Source organism: Helianthus annuus, chromosome 3 (assembly GCF_002127325.2).
Source record: "Helianthus annuus cultivar XRQ/B chromosome 3, HanXRQr2.0-SUNRISE, whole genome shotgun sequence".
Taxonomy (NCBI): Eukaryota; Viridiplantae; Streptophyta; class Magnoliopsida; order Asterales; family Asteraceae; genus Helianthus; species Helianthus annuus.
The window spans coordinates 57,068,100-57,089,789 of NC_035435.2; positions in this window are offsets into that span (position 1 = coordinate 57,068,100).

Here is a 21,690-nt window from a genome sequence, read left to right on the forward strand (position 1 = left end):
ATTGATTTGTGTTGATTGATAAATCGTAATTATGGAAATAGAGTAACCGGTTGATTGTTGACTAAATCGGATAATGGAAACAATGTAACTACTGCATAAATTAAGGGAATTAGTTAACCGGTCGCACAAGTTCAGGTTACACAAGACCTGATCTAATCGCACAAGGTGCATCGCACAAGCTGGGTACAATCACATTAGGCACTGAGTACAACACAGCATATGCATGATCGCACAAGACCTTGTGGATCGCACAAGATGGTGCCGATCGCACAAGGCTTGGGCCACACACGAACGTTTGGACTATTGGGCCTTAAAGCCCAATATTCAGTCGCACAAGTTAACCCAATCGCACAAGACTAATTGGATCGCACAAGTTACTTTTTCTGTTAACTGATTGGGCCGTGTACATGTTGGGATTACTTATGTTTTGGGTCGGGTTTGGATCTGATCGCACAACCCATTGTGGATCGCACAAGCTATGCGGATCGCACAATAGGTTGGGCCGGTTGCCTTTGGGCTCTATTATTGGATCGCACAAGATGATTGGGCTCGTATAAGTTCAACAGCCCAATCATCGGAGTCGCACAATGTGGGTATCATGTGTGATTTTGACTGTTAACGTGCTCTACGTGTTTGCCATGATCAATACGTGTTTGTAACCTGTTAGCTTATGTGCAATACTTGAGCGTAGACCTGACTTTGTATGGTAACCATGTTAGGACGTGGTTGTCCACATATAACTCAAGTGACCATTTTGTTCATCTGCCGAGCAAACCAAGGTGAGTTCACACTCTTCCAAGGCATGGGATTCCCCGGTGGGTAGGGAATGGGATTGAACAATTACTCGTACTTTCACTATTACTAGACTACATACCATCGTCCTCGGATAGCGAAGGGCACTTACGTAAAACCTACGTAAACTTGTACTTACCACTGTCCTCAGGTTGCGAAGGGCACTTACGTAAAACCTACGTAAACTCATGCATACTACTGTCCTCGGGTTAAGAAGGGCACTTACGTAAAACCTACGTAAATCTCACGCGTACCACTGTCCTCGGGTTAAGAAGGGCACTTACGTAAAACCTACGTAAACCTCGTACGTACTCCTGTTCTCGGGTTAAGAAGAACACTTATGGTTACAACTAGTCTAGTACATACGACATGGGAAGCCCCCACTAACCGAACATACTATTGGCCTAGTAGATCCCGCATGTTTATGAAACGAACTTACGATACCTGAACGAATACATTAACTGATTAATCAACTGTGAACTCGCTCAACTTTGTTGTTGACTCTCTGTTACATGCCTTGCAGGATGTTAGGTACTCAAGGAGCTTGCACGGGAGGCGCGGTCGTTGTGGGAACATGGGCTGTTGAGTTCCATGTTAAACATTTACACTTCATGAACTTATTACTTATGTTTGGGTTATTCACAATTATGCTTCCGCTATACTTTAACTATGTTTGGTTTTGACCACCTTTTATATTGATGGGTTGAATTTTATTTAATACTTGAAATGTTCAAAATGATTGGTGGCTTGATCCTGATCATGTCACGCCTCCAAGCGGTGTTACTCCGCGGGTGGATTTTGGGGGCGTGACAGATTCGTATCAGAGCCATTGGTTATAGCGAACTTGGTTTTAATAAGGGGTAAAAGTTTTTGTTAAGACCAGACTATAACCAGAACAGTGCTCAACGATCCACAACGACGCTTCGCTCCACGTGCAAGACTCACATTTCTAGGTGATATGGTTTATGTTTGATTGCCTACTTGCTAGTTACATAGAACTTTGCTCATGGTAAGCTTAGATAAATGTAGCAACTATCGTTTGAAACACATGTGTGCTTACTCTTTTCTGTCATCACATTTTTACGAACCTCTTTCACTCATGTTTCCCTGTTGTTATCAAGATCATGAGTGGACGCGTTAACATGACTCAAGCCCAGTTGACGGCTCTGATTAACGAACAAGTTGTTGTGGCACTTGTAGCCGCACAAGCAGGAGGTCAACACGCTCAGCTACCTATATGCACCTTCAAGACTTTCATGGACTGTCGTCCTAGCACATTCAGTGGCACTGAAGGAGCAGTTGGACTCCTCCATTGGTTTGAAAAGCCCGAGTCCGTATTTGAGATGTGTGAATGCCCTGAGGCTCGCAGGGTGAAGTATGCCACTGGTACTCTCGAAGGCATTGCGCTGACCTGGTGGAATGCGCAAGTTCAGATTTTAGGGTTGGCAGCTGCTAACGCCACCCCTTGAACGAATTCAAGGAACTAATCAAGCGGGAATACTGCACTCGTGATGACATCCACAAGTTAGAAGTGGAGTTCTTTAATCTGAAAATGACGGGGTCAGAGATTGAGGCATATACGAAAAGGTCAAACGAGCTGGCCATCTTGTGTCCAACTATGGTGGACCCTCCCATCAAGCGTATCGAACTGTACCTCAAAGGCTTAGTACCAGAGATTCAAAGCCATGTGACCTTTGCTAACCTTGCTACTATCCAGGAAATTACTCGTCTTGCTCATCGCCTCACAGATCAGGCAGTGGAACAGAACAAGCTGCCCAAATGTATCGGTGCTACTAATGCTACTACTTCTGCTACTCCCAGTGACAACAAGCGGAAATGGGATGGGGATTCCAGCGGGGGTTCAGCTACAGCTCAGTCCCAGGCTCAGCAGCGAAAGACTGATAACTACCAGAGCCCTGGTCAGCAATCTTCTGGTAGTCAAAGGCAGGGTAGATATCGAGGAAATCACCCAAGGTGCAACAATTGTAACAGACACCACAGTGGCCAATGCAACAAGGGTCGTTGTCAGAGGTGTATCAAGATGGGTCATGAGGCCAAGGATTGCAGGAGCCCACGGCCTGCAGCTCAGGATCGCCAGCAGTAGCAGCAAACACCGCAGAATCAGCATCAGCAACAGGGCAACAAGGGATGTTTTCATTGTGGCGCCGAAGGTCACTTCAAGAGACGCTGCCCCCAGTTAAACCGAAACCAGAGCAACAACAAGAATGATCAGGGCAATGGGAACAACAACGGGGGAAACAATAATGGAAACAACAGTGCTAGGGGTCGTGCGTTCGTGCTGGGTCAGGGTGATGCAAGGAATGATCCTAACGTGGTGATGGGTAAGTTCCTTCTCGACGACTTTTACGTTACTGTATTATTTGATTCGGGTACGAATACCAGTTATGTGTCTTTAAAAGTTAGTCAAATGATTAAACGTACACCAACTCCTTTAAACACCAAGCATGTCTTAGAGTTAGCTAATGGTAAAAGTCTAGAGGCCACGCATGTAGTTAAGGGTTGTAATATCGTCTTCGCTGGTCAGACTTTCTCTATCGATCTCATTCCCATAGTTCTGGGTAGTTTCGACATCGTCATCGGTATGGATTGGTTATCTCAACAACAAGCAGAAATCCTATGCAAGGAGAAGATTGTTCGTATTCCCCGTTTTGGTAAAGAACCTCTCGAAGTTCAAGGCGACAAGAGTGGTGCCGTGGTTGGCATCAAATCCTTCCTGAAGGCCCAGAAGTGTTTACGAAAGGGCCACACTGCCATTTTGGCACTCGTGACTGACGCATTGAAGAAGGAGAAGAGATTAGAGGATATCCCAGTTGTACGCGATTTTCCTCAAGTGTTTCCTGAAGATTTACTTGGGCTACCGCCTCATCGCCAGGTCGAATTCCAAATTGAGCTAGCTCCTGGAGCAGCACCCATAGCTCGAGCACCTTATCGTTTAGCTCCATCAGAACTGGAAGAACTGTCCAAGCAACTACAAGAACTCTTGGAAAAGGGTTTCATTTAGGCCTGTAAACGAACCAAACGTTCATGAACTGTTCATGAACTTGTTCGGCGGGAAGTTCGTTTATGTTCGTTTATTTAATAAACGGACAAACACGAACAAAAAAATTTGTTCGTTTAATTAAATGAACGAACATGAACACACCTTGTGTTCGTTCATTTATGTTCGTGAACATTCTTTTATGTTCGTTCATTTATGTTCGTGAACGTTCGTTTATTTACGTTCGTTTAAATTTTAATAAATACATAAATAGTTATATTTATATAAATATTCGGTTTTCTAATTACTTATATAAATATAACTAATAAGTATAGCTATGAACCCTTATTTAGATGTGTTTTCGGATGAAATGTAATATATTACACTTGTTTCTTCAATCATGTTAATTTATGTTTATTCAAATATGTTCAGTTAATTTTTTTATGTTCGTTAGTGTTCGTTTATGTTCGTGAACTGTTCGTTTAGGCTTTAAACGAACGAACACAAACGAACACGAACATGCCCGATTTCTTAATGAACGAACACGAACAAAAAAATGTGTTCGATTATATGTTCGTGTTCGTGTTCGTGTTCGGTTAAAATTAAATGAACGAACACGAACATGCCTATGTTCGTGTTCGTTCGGTTCATTTACAGGCCTAGTTTCATTCGTCCTAGCTCTTCGCCCTGGGGAGCTCCAGTGTTATTTGTGAAGAAGAAAGACGGTACCTTCAGAATGTGCATTGATTATCGTGAACTCAACAAGGTGACCGTGAAGAATCGCTATCCTCTTCCACGCATCGAGGACCTGTTCGACCAGTTGCAAGGGTCGAGTTACTACTCGAAGATTGACTTAAGGTCAGCATACCACCAACTGAGAGTCCGGGATGAGGACGTCTCCAAGACAGCATTCAGAACTCGTTATGGACACTACGAGTTTCTGGTCATGCCATTCGGGTTAACAAACGCGCCTGCAGTCTTCATGGATCTTATGAACAGAGTGTTCAAGCCTTACCTAGACAAGTTTGTTATAGTTTTCATCGACGACATCCTGATCTATTCTAAGAGTCAGGAGGAGCACGAGCAGCATCTACGACTCATTTTGAAACTTCTTCGAGCAGAGCAACTATACGCCAAGTTTTCAAAATGCGATTTTTGGCTTCGAGAAGTTCACTTTCTAGGCCACGTGGTAAACAAGGATGGGATTCATGTTGATCCATCCCAGGTAGACTCGATTAAGAACTGGCCTGCACCTCGCACACCAACGGAAATTCGCCAATTCTTGGGTTTGGCAGGTTACTACAGGAGGTTTATCAAAGACTTCTCAAGGATTGCGCAACCTCTCACCTCACTAACGCAGAAGGGCGTTACTTATCGATGGGGAAATGCACTGGAATCAGCATTTCAGCACTTAAAGGATAGGCTCTGCAGCGCACCTATTCTCTCATTGCCTGAAGGCACAGGCGATTTTGTGGTCTATTGCGACGCATCCATCCAGGGTCTTGGATGTGTGTTGATGCAACGTGACAAAGTCATTGCTTATGCCTCACGTCAACTTAAGGTTCACGAACGAAATTACACTACGCACGATTTAGAGCTGGGAGCTGTTGTGTTCGCGCTTAAGATATGGAGACATTACCTGTACGGTACCAAGTGCACTATCTACACCGATCACAGGAGTCTCGAGCATATCTTCAAGCAAAAGGAATTGAACATGCGACAACGACGATGGGTCGAGCTGTTGAATGATTACGAATGCGCAATCAAGTACCATCCAAGCAAGGCCAATGTAGTGGCTGACGCCCTCAGTCGAAAAGACACTGCACCTAAACGCGTACGAGCATTACAACTTACCATCCAGTCTAATCTTCCGGCACAGATACGAGATGCTCAGGTAGAAGCATTGAAACCAGAAAACGTCAGGGCTGAAGCCTTACGCGGTTCAAGGCAACGATTAGAACAAACGGAAGACGGCGCTTACTACGTAACAAGATGCATCTGGGTCCCACATTATGGAAACTTACGTGAGCTGGTAATGGATGAAGCACATAAGTCTCGCTACTCAGTACATCCTGGTTCAGATAAGATGTACCACGACCTTAGAACTTCGTATTGGTGGCCTAGCATGAAGGCCCACATAGCAACTTACGTCAGCAAATGTTTGACTTGTGCGAGAGTCAAGACGGAATATCAGAAACCATCAGGCCTACTTCAGCAACCAAAGATACCACAATGGAAATGGGAGGAAATTTCCATGGATTTTGTTACTGGCCTGCCTAGATCTCAACGAGGTAATGATACCATTTAGGTGATCGTGGATCAACTCACTAAGTCTGCACTCTTCTTGGCTATCAAGGAAACAGACAAGTTCTCTACTTTAGCAGACATTTACTTAAAAGAAGTGGTTTCGAGGCACGGGGTGCCAACCTCCATTATTTCGGATCGTGATGCACGATTTACTTCAGAACTGTGGCAAGCGATGCACAAATCTTTTGGCTCTCGATTAGACATGAGCACAGCTTATCACCCTCAGACGGATGGGCAGTCTGAGCACACTATCCAGACTCTAGAAGACATGCTTCGAGCATGCGTTATCGACTTTGGCAACGGCTGGGAAAAACATCTCCCGTTAGTGGAGTTCTCGTATAACAACAGTTACCACACCAGCATTCAAGCCGCTCCATTTGAGGCATTGTACGGGCGTAAATGCCGATCACCTCTCTGTTGGGCAGAGGTGGGTGATAGTCAGATCACTGGTCCAGAACTTGTAGTTGATGCTACTGAAAGGATTGCACAGATACGACAACGAATGGCGGCAGCTTGTGACCATCAGAAAAGCTATGCTGATAAGCGCAGGAAACCACTCGAGTTCCAGGTTGGGGACCGAGTGCTACTCAAAGTCTCACCTTGGAAACGTGTAGTTCGTTTTGGCAAACGAGGCAAGCTCAATCCGCGGTATGTCGGACCCGTTCGAAATCATAGAAAGAATAGGCAAAGTGGCTTACAAACTGAACCTACCAGCAGAACTCGGTGGGGTTCACAACGTCTTTCACGTGTCGAATCTGAAGAAGTGTCTGTCAGATGAGACCCTCATAGTTCCTTTGAAGGAGCTCACTATCGACGAACAGTTGCGATTCGTTGAGGAACCAGTCGAAATCACGGACCGGGATGTTAAGGTCCTCAAGCACACCAGAATACCTCTCGTTCGAGTTCGGTGGAACTCTTGTCGCGGCCCAGAGTTCACCTGGGAACGCGAAGACCAAATAAAACAAAAGTACCCCCAATTGTTCGCAAACAGTACAACCACTACTGAGGCTGAAGCTACTACGGAATTTCAGGATGAAATTCCAAACCAACGAGGGAAGGATGTGACACCCCAGGAAAACCATACAACTTAACTAGCTTCCTCAGTGAGTACGTACCAAATTTCGGGACAAAATTTCTTTTAACTTGGGGATAATGTGACAACTCGTATTTCGAACCTATCTTTGTGTTTAATGTAACGTTATGTGATTATGTGAACTTGGTTAATTGATTGAATGATTAATGGAATGATATGTATTTTTACATGTGAATGTGTATGTACTCATATGATCCGAACCGCACAACACTCGTCCAATCGCACAAGCCCATTCGGGCCACACTCTTTGTGTCCGAACCTAGGGCAGCCCAAGAAAAGGGTTCGGCCCACTCCTTTTACACGAATAGAAGCACCCGTGTGTGGGGTTGCTTCTCATTAGTTGCAAAACACAACACACACACAAACCCTATTCTCTCCTTCTCTCCTCTCGAAGCCGACGGCAGCACACCCTTCTCCACCGAAGCTTTTGTGTTCGGATCAATCCTTGTTCTCATCTATAACCGGTTAGTGTTTTAATGTTGCAAGATGTTGTAATATATATATATATACTTTACATGATGATTTAGGGGTGATATATGATTGGTAGTGATGTAAACTGTTAATGTTTGATGTTCTTGAATCGGCTCTCATGTACGTTTGAAAGTGTTCGTAGGAGTCGGATTTGTATGATGATGATCTAGAACTGAATGTGTGTAAATCGGCTACCATGAAAGTGTATTCGGATATTGCAAGTTAGGATGCATGTTAGTAATCGAGACCTTGAATCTATTAAACTATTATGCATGGTTGATGTGATGATTTTAGTTAGGGTTCATATGAATAAATTGATAAAACCTTGTTTTGATCGATTATTGGGTGGATAGAAACTATTAATTTGTGTTGATTGATAAATCGTAATTATGGAAATAGAGTAGCCGGTTGATTGTTGACTAAATCGGATAATGGAAACAATGTAACTACTGCATAAATTAAGGGAATTAGTTAACCGGTCGCACAAGCCCTCTCGGTCGCACAAGATCAGGTCACACAAGACCTGATCTGATCACACAAGGTCCATCGCACAAGCTGGGTACAATCACATTAGGCACTGAGTACAACACAACATATGCATGATCGCACAAGACCTTGTGGATCGCACAAGATGGTACCGATCGCACAAGGCTTGGGCCACACACGAACGTTTGGACTATTGGGCCTTAAAGCCCAATATCCAGTCGCACAAGTTAACCCAATCGCACAAGACTAATTGGATCGCCCAAGTTACTTTTTCTGTTAACTGATTGGGCCGTGTACATATTGGGATTACTTATGTTTTGGGTCGGGTTTGGATCTGATCGCACTGTTGATGCAGATTTTGTGTCCGATGCTTGTCGAATAGATTAGTTATTATTTTACGCTGAATTTGTAATAGTTAGTGAAACGGTCTATCGAACGTGTATAGACCCGCTCGTTTGAAGTGGTCAAACGAGAGGGTTATTCGGTTGACCGTGTGTGTTTGCTAGACAAATTATGGTTGTATATGTTGGTGTCGAAGGATAAGGCATCGAAGGATTGTGTATCCTTCGATGAGCTCGAAAGATATCCATCGAAGGTTGAAGATGGACCTCGAAGGATATGGCATCCTTCGAGGTATATGTGTATCTTTCGAAGACTGTCTGATCGATAGATGATGTTTCGACCAGACTGTCTGATCCTTCGACCGTACAACCTGTGTTTGGTATAAATACCAAACACCTTGTCATTTGCAACACAAGAGTGAGAGCACAAGTGTGTGCAAGAGAGTGAGTGGAGGTTTGAGACCTCACCGGGAGAAATCACCACTTGGTTTCTCCCCGGATGTATACTTCTTTGGTATTAGTTCGGTTATCATGTAATCGGGCCGACTTGTAATGTTTACTACCGGATTAATACAAAGTTTGTTTGTTTATCCTCTCTTATCTCTTCCATCTTTGAACATTATCATGAAAATCACGGATTGGATCCCGAAACACGGACCTACAATTGGTATCAGAGCCATGGTGCCCGATTTAGTAAAACTAACCGTTTACTAAGTCACATGTGCTCTAGATCTGTGATTTTTGTGGGTTTTTGTTCAAGATGTAAAAATGGTGAAAATGAGAAAAACTCAGATCTGGACCCGAATATCCAGATCTGTGATAAAACGAGTGTTGGGTTTTATGTTTTTCTCCTAAATCTTCAAGTTTCCATCATCAAAAATCATGTACAAATGTTTTCATCGAATCTGCAGATTACCCAGGTTGCTATGTTCTCGATGTTCTTCACATCTTCATGTTTTGAAAGATGTGAAGAACTTCGAAAGGTCAGATGGTCTTCGAAAGATCATTCCTTTAGTCGAAGGGTCAAACAGATTTCGAATGTTCATGTTTCGAAAGATGAAAAGGAGTGCTAGAAAGATCATTAGTTCATTCGAAGGGTCATCCTTCCATGATTCGAAGGATCATTCTTTGTTTCGAAGGGTCAAATCTTTTTTTAAAAGATCAGTTCTGATATGATAGCAGCTGATGTTTGTCAGATCCAGATCTGACATGTGCCCGAAAAGTCAACTTCACAACTTTGAAAGGTCAAGCAATTCCTCGAAAGATCAACACAAAACCCAATGATTTCGAAAGGTCAACTTAACAACCTCAGATCTTCGCTGTGAAAGATCAGCCATGTCTTCGAAGGATCATTGTCACAACTTCGAAAGATTAAACAGTTTTTGAAAGGTCATCTCACCAGATTTCGAAGGACCATTTTGTTTTTCGAAAGGTCAACAGAATTGAAAGATCAAACTGATGTTCGAAGGATCAGAATCGATAGATCAGATGTTTCTTTCGAAGGATCAGATTCGATAGATCATATGGTTTCGAAAGATCAGTGGGGTTTTTGATTTGAGTTGGTGGCTGATTGTTGTTTATGTATCGAAGAAAAGGACAAAGTTGAAGGGTGATGGCTGTACAAAATGGATGTCGGCTGTGATGTTTTCAAATATTAGGGTTGTTGACTTTTGAGAAGAGATAATACTAGAATGTTTGGCTGCTGATCAAGGTTGTTGTCGGCTAGGGCTTCAAAATGATAATGTCTTTTCTTTCATGGGCTAAGATAACAAGTTTCAAACCTGTTGACTTATTTGGGCCCACCTACGATTGAGATAATTTCTCAATTTCATTTGGGGTCCATCACTTAGTCAGTTTCAATAGTGGGCCACAAATGTGTGAAATTATTTTCTTGTGTTGGGCTGTTTATAAATCAAGTGAATGGGATTTGGGCTTGCATCAAGTTTGTGAAGTGGGGTCGGGTATTTGCGGAGTTGATCTGAATCGCGCTCCTAATATCAAGGTCAAAATTCGTATGGGTTTTGGGAGCGCGCGGAATGATTCGGAACGATGAAAACAGAAGATGATGAAAACTTGATGTTTGAAAATTGTGGGGTAGTCACGGTTACCGATGCAATGGCAAAAATGGTAACGCGACTATTATGGGCCAAAAACAACACGGTATGTTCGCTTCCGCTCGTCATTCAATGAAGATTGACGACAGTTCCGCTCAGTGGAGGGAATTGGTGAACATTTGACGACAGTTTCTTTGAAGTGGAAAGAATCTGTTAAGGTTTAGAGATTTTACCAAAGAAATGGGGGGATAAAAATTTTTCATATGTTGAATTTCTTCGGTAAATTTCTAAACGCAATCATAGGTATGCTTAAAGATCAAGACTTGATGCAGTTGTTATAGAATGGAACCCTTATCAAATGCCGGTTGGAGTATTGGAAGATCAGCGGAAGATCGGTCAATTGAGTCCTTTGAGGAAATTGCACAACACTCAACACGGATGCGCGTACTCTGAGGGGGAAGCTTTATACAATGAGCGTCAAGATACTACTTACCTGGATCATCGGTCAAGGGGGAATTTGTTTACACAGAGAAGATGATTACTTGACTGAAGATCGATGATTGCAGTTGCATTTTCAGCATTCGACAGCAACGGACAAGGGGGAATTTGTTGATGCAGATTTTGTGTCCGATGCTTGTCGAATAGATTAGTTATTATTTTACGCTGAATTTGTAATAGTTAGTGAAACGGTCTATCGAACGTGTATAGACCCGCTCGTTTGAAGTGGTCAAACGAGAGGGTTATTCGGTTGACCGTGTGTGTTTGCTAGACAAATTATGGTTGTATATGTTGGTGTCGAAGGATAAGGCATCGAAGGATTGTGTATCCTTCGATGAGCTCGAAAGATATCCATCGAAGGTTGAAGATGGACCTCGAAGGATATGGCATCCTTCGAGGTATATGTGTATCTTTCGAAGACTGTCTGATCGATAGATGATGTTTCGATCAGACTGTCTGATCCTTCGACCGTACAACCTGTGTTTGGTATAAATACCAAACACCTTGTCATTTGCAACACAAGAGTGAGAGCACAAGTGTGTGCAAGAGAGTGAGTGGAGGTTTGAGACCTCACCGGGAGAAATCACCACTTGGTTTCTCCCCGGATGTATACTTCTTTGGTATTAGTTCGGTTATCATGTAATCGGGCCGACTTGTAATGTTTACTACCGGATTAATACAAAGTTTGTTTGTTTATCCTCTCTTATCTCTTCCATCTTTGAACATTATCATGAAAATCACGGATTGGATCCCGAAACACGGACCTACACGCACAACCCATTGTGGATCGCACAAGCTATGCGGATCGCACAATAGGTTGGGCCGGTTGCCTTTGGGCTCTGTTATTGGATCGCACAAGATGATTGGGCTCGTATAAGTTCAACAGCTCAATCATCGGAGTCGCACAATGTGGGTATCATGTGTGATTTTGACTGTTGACGTGCTCTACGTGTTTGCCATGATCAATACGTGTTCGTAACCTATTAGCTTATGTGCAATACTTGAGCGTAGACCTGACTTTGTATGGTAACCATGTTAGGACGTGGTTGACCACATATAACTCAAGTGACCATTTTGTTCATCTGCCCAGCAAACCAAGGTGAGTTCACACTCTTCCAAGGCATGGGATTCCCCGGTGGGTAGGGAATGGGATTGAACAATTACTCGTACTTTCACTATTACTAAACTACATACCATCGTCCTCGGATAGCGAAGGGCACTTACGTAAAAACTACGTAAACTTGTACTTACCACTGTCCTCAGGTTGCGAAGGGCACTTACGTAAAACCTACGTAAACTCATACATACTACTGTCCTCCGGTTAAGAAGGGCACTTACGTAAAACCTACGTAAATCTCACGCGTACCACTGTCCTCGGGTTAAGAAGGGCACTTACGTAAAACCTACGTAAACCTCGTACGTACTCCTGTTCTCGGGTTAAGAAGAACACTTATGGTTACAACTAGTCTAGTACATACAACATGGGAAGCCCCTACTAACCGAACATACTATTGGCCTAGTAGATCCCGCATGTTTATGAAACGAACTTACGATACCTGAACGAATACATTAACTGATTAATCAACTGTGAACTCGCTCAACTTTGTTGTTGACTCTCTGTTACATGCCTTGCAGGACGTTAGGTACTCAAGGAGCTTGCACGGGAGGCGCGGTCGTTGTGGGAACATGGGCTGTTGAGTTCCATGTTAAACATTTACACTTCATGAACTTATTACTTATGTTTGGGTTATTCACAATTATGCTTCCACTATACTTTAACTATGTTTGGTTTTGACCACCTTTTATATTGATGGGTTGAATTTTATTTAATACTTGAAATGTTCAAAATGATTGGTGGCTTGATCCTGGTCATGTCACGCCTCCAAGCGGTGTTACTCCGCGGGTGGATTTTGGGGGTGTGACAAGATCCAAAATAGGTAGAAAGAACCGAGAAAAAAACAAAAATAATGAAACTCACCCTTAAACCTAGCTCACAGTTATCTTGTATAATTTACTTGAGCATTCCATTCGGTCTTCAAAGATGCATTGTAGGTCTGTTTGCGGATCGTTGTTAACGTTTATGGAGATATCTAATCCTAAGTCAGATGTGCGGAGTCCATCAGCAATAGGTAGAAACACAAGATTTCACAATTTTCTATGTTTTCTATATAATTCACAGTTTTGTTACAATTTTGGCAGTGCATCACCTCATAGTCTGCCGAATCCCTCTCCAGCACCTAAACACTCAGTCCTCACTAATATTTATATACATTTATCTTTGTGTAGACTAATATGTACGTTCGTACGGACATAAACTACCCTCATACGTACCTGCTCATCTGTGCAGATGAGCTACATCCGTGCGGATGTACTACATCCGCACGGATGAGCCTATTTTACAATCAAACTCATATTTACGATATCTAGCCCTATGACATCAAGACGGAGGCAAGAGACACATGCACTAATAGTCTCCCCCTTGGATGTCGCAGCAGTCTTGATCTGCACTCTTGAATAACATCTTCAAGTGAAAACACAATCTCCCCCTTGAATAATGCGTCAAGTCTCTAAGATTTGAATTTTAGATATCTACACACGTTCCACACATAAACAGTGTCTAAATAGTCTCGTTTGTCTGACTCACATTCAACATTATTAGGTTTCAATGGAAGATTTTGAAAGAAACTTTTTTTAGATTTTGAATATAGAATGCACAAATGTAAACATACTCGAATATAATATTTACAGTTTTTATTTTTGTGAGAAAACGTGCAAGAGGATCATATCAGTTTATTTTGACATATCAGCTGCACCGTTGATCTAGATGAAACATTCAGTTTAAACAATTCACATTGATTGTAGATATTGTTGTAACTTAAACTCAATCTAAAAACTTGCGTAATGCTTACCGACACGTTTAAGGTACATTAATGTGCATTAAGTTCTTATGGACCCCACGTTCTCAGCATATCCACTCATCATGTAATACACTGACTCAAGTAATGCCTTTAAACTTTTACCAACTGTGATATGTGTAAAAACAAAGCAAAATGTTTAAACATTAACAATCAAGTCGATCTTTCGATATGCAGAGAAAGTCCAATGTTTAAACAAAAAAAAAGAAGTAAAAAGAAGTTGAAATTGTTTAGATCTTAACCACCAGTTCGATATTCACATATACGCAGAGGTTAACCAAGATTTAAAGGAAACACCAAATAAAATAAAGCAGAAACGTTGAGGCACTTACATCCAATTCGATACTTTCGTATACGCAGAGGATGTCCAATGCTTAAACAACATAAAGAAATAAAACAAATTTAAATCTTTTGAAAATGAAATACATAATCACATTGATTTTTTAAGTAAATTGTGAAAGATCACAAACTGACCGGTTTTTATGCTTTTCAGCATTAAGTAATTATCGAGTAGGTACACATTCAAGAAAGACAAAACTAAGTACTATACTTTCAATTGTGTTTCCCATTAGAACTAGGTTATTAATTTAAGTTTGTATCATTTTTGCAAACCTACTAGTCTAACTGAGCCTACCGACACAACTTTAGTGAGATTGTTTAACCATTTTAAACATTACAATTCTTTAGCATGCATTGATAGTCTACTGACGTACTATCATTTCCTCTTTTCGCACAAGTAATCTCATTTTCATTTTTCAATGTTTTTGATATTTTGAAGCTTTCTATTTTTTGACGTTTTGAAAATTTTTATCTATCTGAAATGATTTTCAAATGATGTTTTTCGATTTTACATAAATTTTTGATTTTGACAATTTTAAAAATTTTTCTCCTCCTAAAATAGAAAACATCTTTTTGAAATCGAAAATAAAAAATCTTCCATATTATATGTCAATGAATTTTTTACGAATGTGAACACGAGACTATTATTTTGAGGATCGTTTCTTCGTCGTTTACGCTCAGGCCAACTATATATAGTTGCATCGTGCGAAATCCGATTGAGTAATAGACAAACACAAGATATCAACACATAACACTGATTCATTCAATAATGAAAAGTACAGACCCTGAAATTAGTTCGGCAGTGCTTCACCGTCCGAATGCCAAAACTCATACAAAGCTCTCACTCACACCCCTATATTTAGTCCTAGACAACCCGTGCGAGTGGGCTTGGACGAATGGACTAAGCCATTCATGCGAACAGACTAGTTCCTCTTCGTGCGAAGGAATCCTTCGTACGAAGAGGTCTTTACAATACAAAACCATTGTTCTAACAATCAAACTTGTTACATACATGACTCAATACGCTAACGTAGGCTAAAGACATTATGCACTAACAAACTCCCCCTTGGATGTAGCCGTAGTCACGATCGGTCTTCATTCTTCCATGATTTTATCTTTTTCTTTTTCTTCTCTTAATCTCTTCAAATACCATTGTCTCTGGAACCCTATTTCAAAGAAGTTTTTGTATGGCTTCTTTATTCTCTCTTCGCTAGGAATTGGAGTCTGATCGGTAGGAATAGGCTTGTTCATAAACTTCAGACGTCCTAAGAACGTTGTTTTCTCCATTCTAGCCTCGATCCTTTCTTCTTTTCGAACATCTTTCAAGAACTCCTTTCTTTCCAGTTCACACCATCTTGTTTCCCACATCCTTCCTGAGTGAATATCTTTAGCATAACACGTACTAATCACCCTTTGATACTGCATCGCTTGAGTTTTATCAGCTGCATCATACCATATCTTCATGAAGTAGAAACACTCAACATCTTTCTTCGACAGGTTCACCAACCACATAGGATCTAAGATATGAATACCTCTCTATATCCCATTCTTATTAGACCTTAGTGAAGAATCATAATACCATCCTTTGAATTCTTTATAGAAATCCTGCTCAAGCTTCATCAGTGGCATGTTCCTCAGTACTCGGGCTCTTTTAACATGAAGAGTGACATATTTTTCATTGGTTACTGGATCTATCTTGGTAACCTTCTTTGGATACTGTGGCTTCCAATTTGGAAAGTTATGTCTAGCTTCGTAAAGAATTATCTGTCATAGCTTTTATTCACCCCATCTTATCAAATAATTAAAACACTTTGTCTGACACAACTCTTGCACGTCCCACCACGATAGAGTTTTGAAGTCGATGAGATGTTGGAAATACTGTACTCCAAATTTTCTTCTGATAGCATACACCTTTAGCTCAGGAATCCACCCCCAACTAAGAACATCACCAAGGGATGCATCAGGTTGTCTTGTGAAGAATGCTAACGGCCTCTTGAACTTTCTTTCTTTGGGCATTGCCCTACACTAGTGTTTCCGAGCTTCTGATAGTTCTTCACGGCTCAGCTTCGGAGGAACACCTTCTTTGACCCTTTCTTCAACTTTTCTTCTTAACACTTCATTCGTATTCTTAGCAAACATTTCTTGAAATGTTAGGAAGTCCTCTAACACTTCTCCAGAATACTTGAAACATTCATCATTATCAGAATCATCCTCCACGACAACATCATCAATATTATTCGCTTCAGGCTGAGAAATATCAATATTGTGGAGCTTTTCTTCAAAGTCGAAGTTGAATGAATCTTCATCAACGCCCATCATTTTCGCAATCTCTTCACGAGTATAATTATGCACAAATTCTCCTTCATCAACGTCGTGACACAAATAAATTGTTCTTGTCAATTTGTCTTCGGGAACGGCTATTAGTGGGGTAACATCCATGAAGATTCTCGAAGATTCTGCTTCGTGTTACGTATCAGAACCTTGCCCCCCTGAAAGGTTGCATCATCACATTCTTCATTCTGAGTTTCATATATTAACTCCTAACCCATAGTTTCAGGATTCGTTCAGCGTAGTCAGATTTTGCAAATCAGCATTCCAACATCGATTGTCGAAAATAATATGAAAAAAAATCTTTTTGTATTTTCAAACATTATGCTAAACACACCTGATATCGTTTTGGTTGTTTTCTGAAATCAAATAACTATGCACAAACATATTTATAGACATATTTTTGTGAGTTTGTGTAAGGGGATCATATCAGTTTCTTTAAGACACATCACTAACACCGTTGATCTAATTAAACTTTAATCTTTAAACAAGTTCACTTAGATTGTGTGTATGTTTGTCCACGTAAATCTCTACACAAAGTTCAATTGTTTCAAGATATGGTAATTAAGTGTCTTAGAACTAGCTTAACAGTGTTTCCCACCTTAGAATATACTCCCGTATCAAGATTCCCTAGATTCAGTCTTACAAGTGAGTATACCTAGTTGATTTCTGTCTCTGGGTTATGCAAGGCCTTGAGAGCTCAGGTTAGTACCACCGTACAAACAAAGAGATGAAGGCTCGACTTATAAGTGGTGTTCCATATTTGGAATCCTTTTACTGCAATTGTAATATCTTTCGATACTTTCAACTTTTGTGCAGTTTTTGGGTTTAAAACAAAAGTATTCTACAAGTTCTAGGCCATTGTTGGCGCAAAATCAACAGAACCCGTATAATACCCCAAATATTCACTAGTTATAATGACCTAGTATCTCAGAATCAGGCAACCTCTCAAATGAAATTTCAATGTACTAAGAACATATATCCGAGAGATGTTAGACCAATTATTAAGAAGTTTCGTTATGTTTATATCTTGAAAACAATATAATAAATGTGCGAAATCTACTGGCACATCGTCCGTGAGACCGTTTAATAACTTTTTAGCTTTGCATTTCTCTAGCGTGTTGTGATAGTCCACTTATGTACTATCATTTCCTCTTTTTAAACGAACACTCTTTTGTCTTTTTCTATGTTTTTGTACTTTTTCAAATTTTTAAATGTTTTTGTGTTTTTCACCACATTTTCTCCCCTTAAAATTAAAAACATTTTAAAGTAAGAAAATGACAAACCGATGCGGTTTACTTCAAATCATACCCCGTCTTGGTTTCACCCTCACTAATGTTCCCCCCTGATGACAAACTTTTCACACCATTTAATTACAAAAGATATTAAAATTTTTCTTTATCAAATGGTTAATGTAAAAATCATTTTTTTGTTCATTGGTGTGGATTTTCTCAATACGAATCAACTTTTTCTGGTAGCAATCATGGATAAAGTGATGTCGTATTTTGATATGTTTAGTTTTAGAGTGGTGAACAGGATTCTCTGTTATGTTAATGGTTGCCTCATTATCTACATATATAGGTGTGTTAAGAAATTGCACACCATAGTTTCTTATCTGTTGTTGAATCCACATAATTTGGGAATAACAACTGCTAGCCGAAACGTATTCAGCTTCACAAGTAGAGAGAGCGATCGTTGTCTGTTTCTTACACTTCCATGTTACCAAACGCGTTCCAAAGAACTTGCATCCAGCAGTAGTAGACTTTGTGTTGAGCTTGATGTTGTGAGGTACATTGAGCGACGCAATCATCGACCAGTAGAGAGTCTCATCGATCTTCTCTCCATTCGGATCCGGACCGATGTCATGATTAAGTGCTAACGGGGTAGACATTGGTGACGTGCCCTTCATGCTGAATTTCTCCAACACATCATTCACGTACTTTGTCTGATGAATAAAGATGTCATCAGCCAATTTATCGATCTGAAGTCCCAAAAAGAACTTCATATCCCCATCAAACTCATCTTGAACTTAAGCTTCATGACTCTCTCAAAGTCTTTACACAATGCATCATTTGTAAAGCCGAAAATTATGTCATCCACATACATATATTTGCACAATCAAGATGTGGCCATCTACTTCCAGAGTTTCTTAAGATTGGGAAGCATCCAAGACTCCATCTGAAATCCGTAGTTTCTTAGGATTAGCTGGTTATTATAAAAGGTTCATTGAGAACTTCTCTCGAATTGCCACTCCTTTGACTACTTTGACCCGCAAAATTTCAAGTTGACTGGGGTACCAAACAGAAAGAATCCTTTGAGATTCTAAAACAGAAATTGAGCAATGCTTCTGTCTTAACCCTACCTGAGGGGATTGAAGACTTTGTCATATACTATGATGGCTCGAACACAGGAATGGATTGTGTACTTATGCAAAGAAGTAAAGTGATTGCATATGCATCAAGACAACTTAAGGTGCACGAAAAGAATTACGCCACCCATGATTTGGAATTGAGATCGTTGTATTCACACCAAAGTTAGACATTATCTATATGGTAAAAAGTGTATTATATGCACATACCATAAAAGCCTCCAACATTTGTTTAGTCAGAAAGACTTAAACATGCGACAATGCCGTTGGATGGAAACTCTAAATGATTACGAATGTGATATTCGTTACCATCCTGGTAAGGAAAATGTCATTGCTGACGCCTTGAGTCGCAAGGAAAAGTTAAACCGATTGGGTTAATGCCAAAAGCATTGAGCTATAGACTAGCTTGAAGGAAAAGCTATTAGATGCTCTGAAGCAAGCCTTATTAGAAGCAAATGCTTCTAATGAAGGAACAGGTGGAACTGTTGAGCAGTTAACACCTGGAAATGATGGAATCCTGAGATTGAATAATCGTACATGGGTTCCTATCTTCGGAGGACTCGAAGATCTTATTCTCCAGGAAGCTCATAATTCCAAATATTCTGTACATCCTAGAGGAAATAAAATGTATCAGGATCTGAAAAGGAATTATTGGTGGATGGGTATGAAGAAATCCATAGTACTTCTGTAGCAAAATGTCATGTTCGCAAGTTAAAGCTGAACATCAGAAACCGTCAAGACTGCTGCAACAACCTGAAATTCCTACTTGGAAATACGAAATGGTAACTATGGATTTAATTACCAAGTTACCAAAGACCAAACGTGGCAATGACACGATTTGGGTGATTGTCGATAGACTGACTAAGTCAGCCCATTTTCTGCCAATTAAGGAAACTTTTAGTTCCGATAAATTGTCCAAATTATGTGTGGACAATATTGTGTCTTCACATGGAGTGCTAGTATCTATAGTAGTCGATAGAGATACTAGATACACATCTCATTTTTTGGAAAATTTTCCAACAAACAATGGGCACACGATTAAATTTCAGTACAGCTTACCATTCTCAGACTGATGGACAGAGTGATCGTACCATTCAAGCATTGGAAGACATGCTGGGAGCATGCGTCATTGATTTAGGTGGAAGTTGAGATAACTATTTACTCCTAATTGAATTCCCTACAACGACAGTTATCCTACGAGCATCAAGGCCGCTCTATTTGAAGAGGGATGACCAGCTAGCATTGGTTACCCTTTATAGTTTTTTTTTATTTGGTTCTGATAAGTTTTTTGTCTTTTTACCATTACATTTCAACATTTAGTATTGTCAGTTACAACCCTTCAACTTTTTAAAAACTTTATAATCATATTTTACATGTTTATGTATGTTTCGGTATAAATTCAAATTAATTACACTTATTTGAAAATGGACAGGCTGAGATACAATATGGTTTTTTTTTTTTTTTTTTTTGCTTTTTTTTTTTGCGTTTTCAGTTGATCTTCGTTTTAGCATAAATTTTGTTTTACAACAAGTTGGGTCGAATATAATATGTTTTCATTAGATTTTATAAATTCGACTTACTTTACGTTTCGGCGGTACTTCAACGCGTGAAACTGTTTTTAGTTTAAAAAAGCATATTTTTTTCTTATTTTTATGTACGTGTCGGTATAGGTTCAAGTTTTTTTAAGTTTTCGGTTGATTTACGTTTTGGCATAAATTTTTTTTTTTACAACAAGTGGGGTCAAATATAATATGTTTTACTTTTTAAATTCGACTTACTTTATGTTTCAGCGCCACCACAACACGCGGTACCATTTTTAACTTAAGAAAACATTATACTCTTTTTTGTAGCTGTCTTCGGGGTGTTCAATGTAAATTTATGTAACAAATAAATGGGACCATATATAATACGTTGATGTGCTTATTTTTATATACATTTTCAATTTATCTGCGTTTTGAAGTAACATGTGTTCTGAAACGATTTATGTCTTTACTGTACAAATTCGAGTTACTTTACATTTAAAGCCGCCGCAACGAGTGGAGAAATTTACTACTTACTGGTAAAAAAGAAAAAAAAAAAGATCTTTGAACCTTCTAAACAAATATATCCGATCCTTATATGTAAACAAATATTAAACTACATGATAGTCGAATGTTTTTAATTTTTGAAATAAAAGAGAAATGAAACAAAGTAATTTGTTCACTAAGATAGACCCATGTGACTAGTAGTAGGTTACTTGATCCTCAAAAATTCTTTCTTGTCTTCATTACTACTCACTCATATTACTTTACGCAGTGTAGTAAAAATCACCCTAAGTTGGTATAACTTTCGAAAGATTCCATAAAAGTTGAACAGGTCAGTGCAATAACAAATATATATCCTTAAGATTCAATTAACCTTGGTTAAAAATGCAGTCGTTTAATGAGTTTTAAAAGAAAACCTAACCTATTTTTCGAACAACATTAGTTATGATTTTATAGAGGAGTAAGAGAAGGAAACTGATCGAGATTCAATATATATTTTTACCCCAGTGAAAATCAATGAGTGGGTACCGAAAATCTCAAACGTTGGTATGAAATTGGTACCGAAAGTGTATCCGATTCGGTAAATTCAGTATCGGTATTGGTTCGGTACCGGTATCGGATACCATTTGCTCATCTCTAGCTAGGATGACCATAGACAAGCTTTGATGTGTCCCAC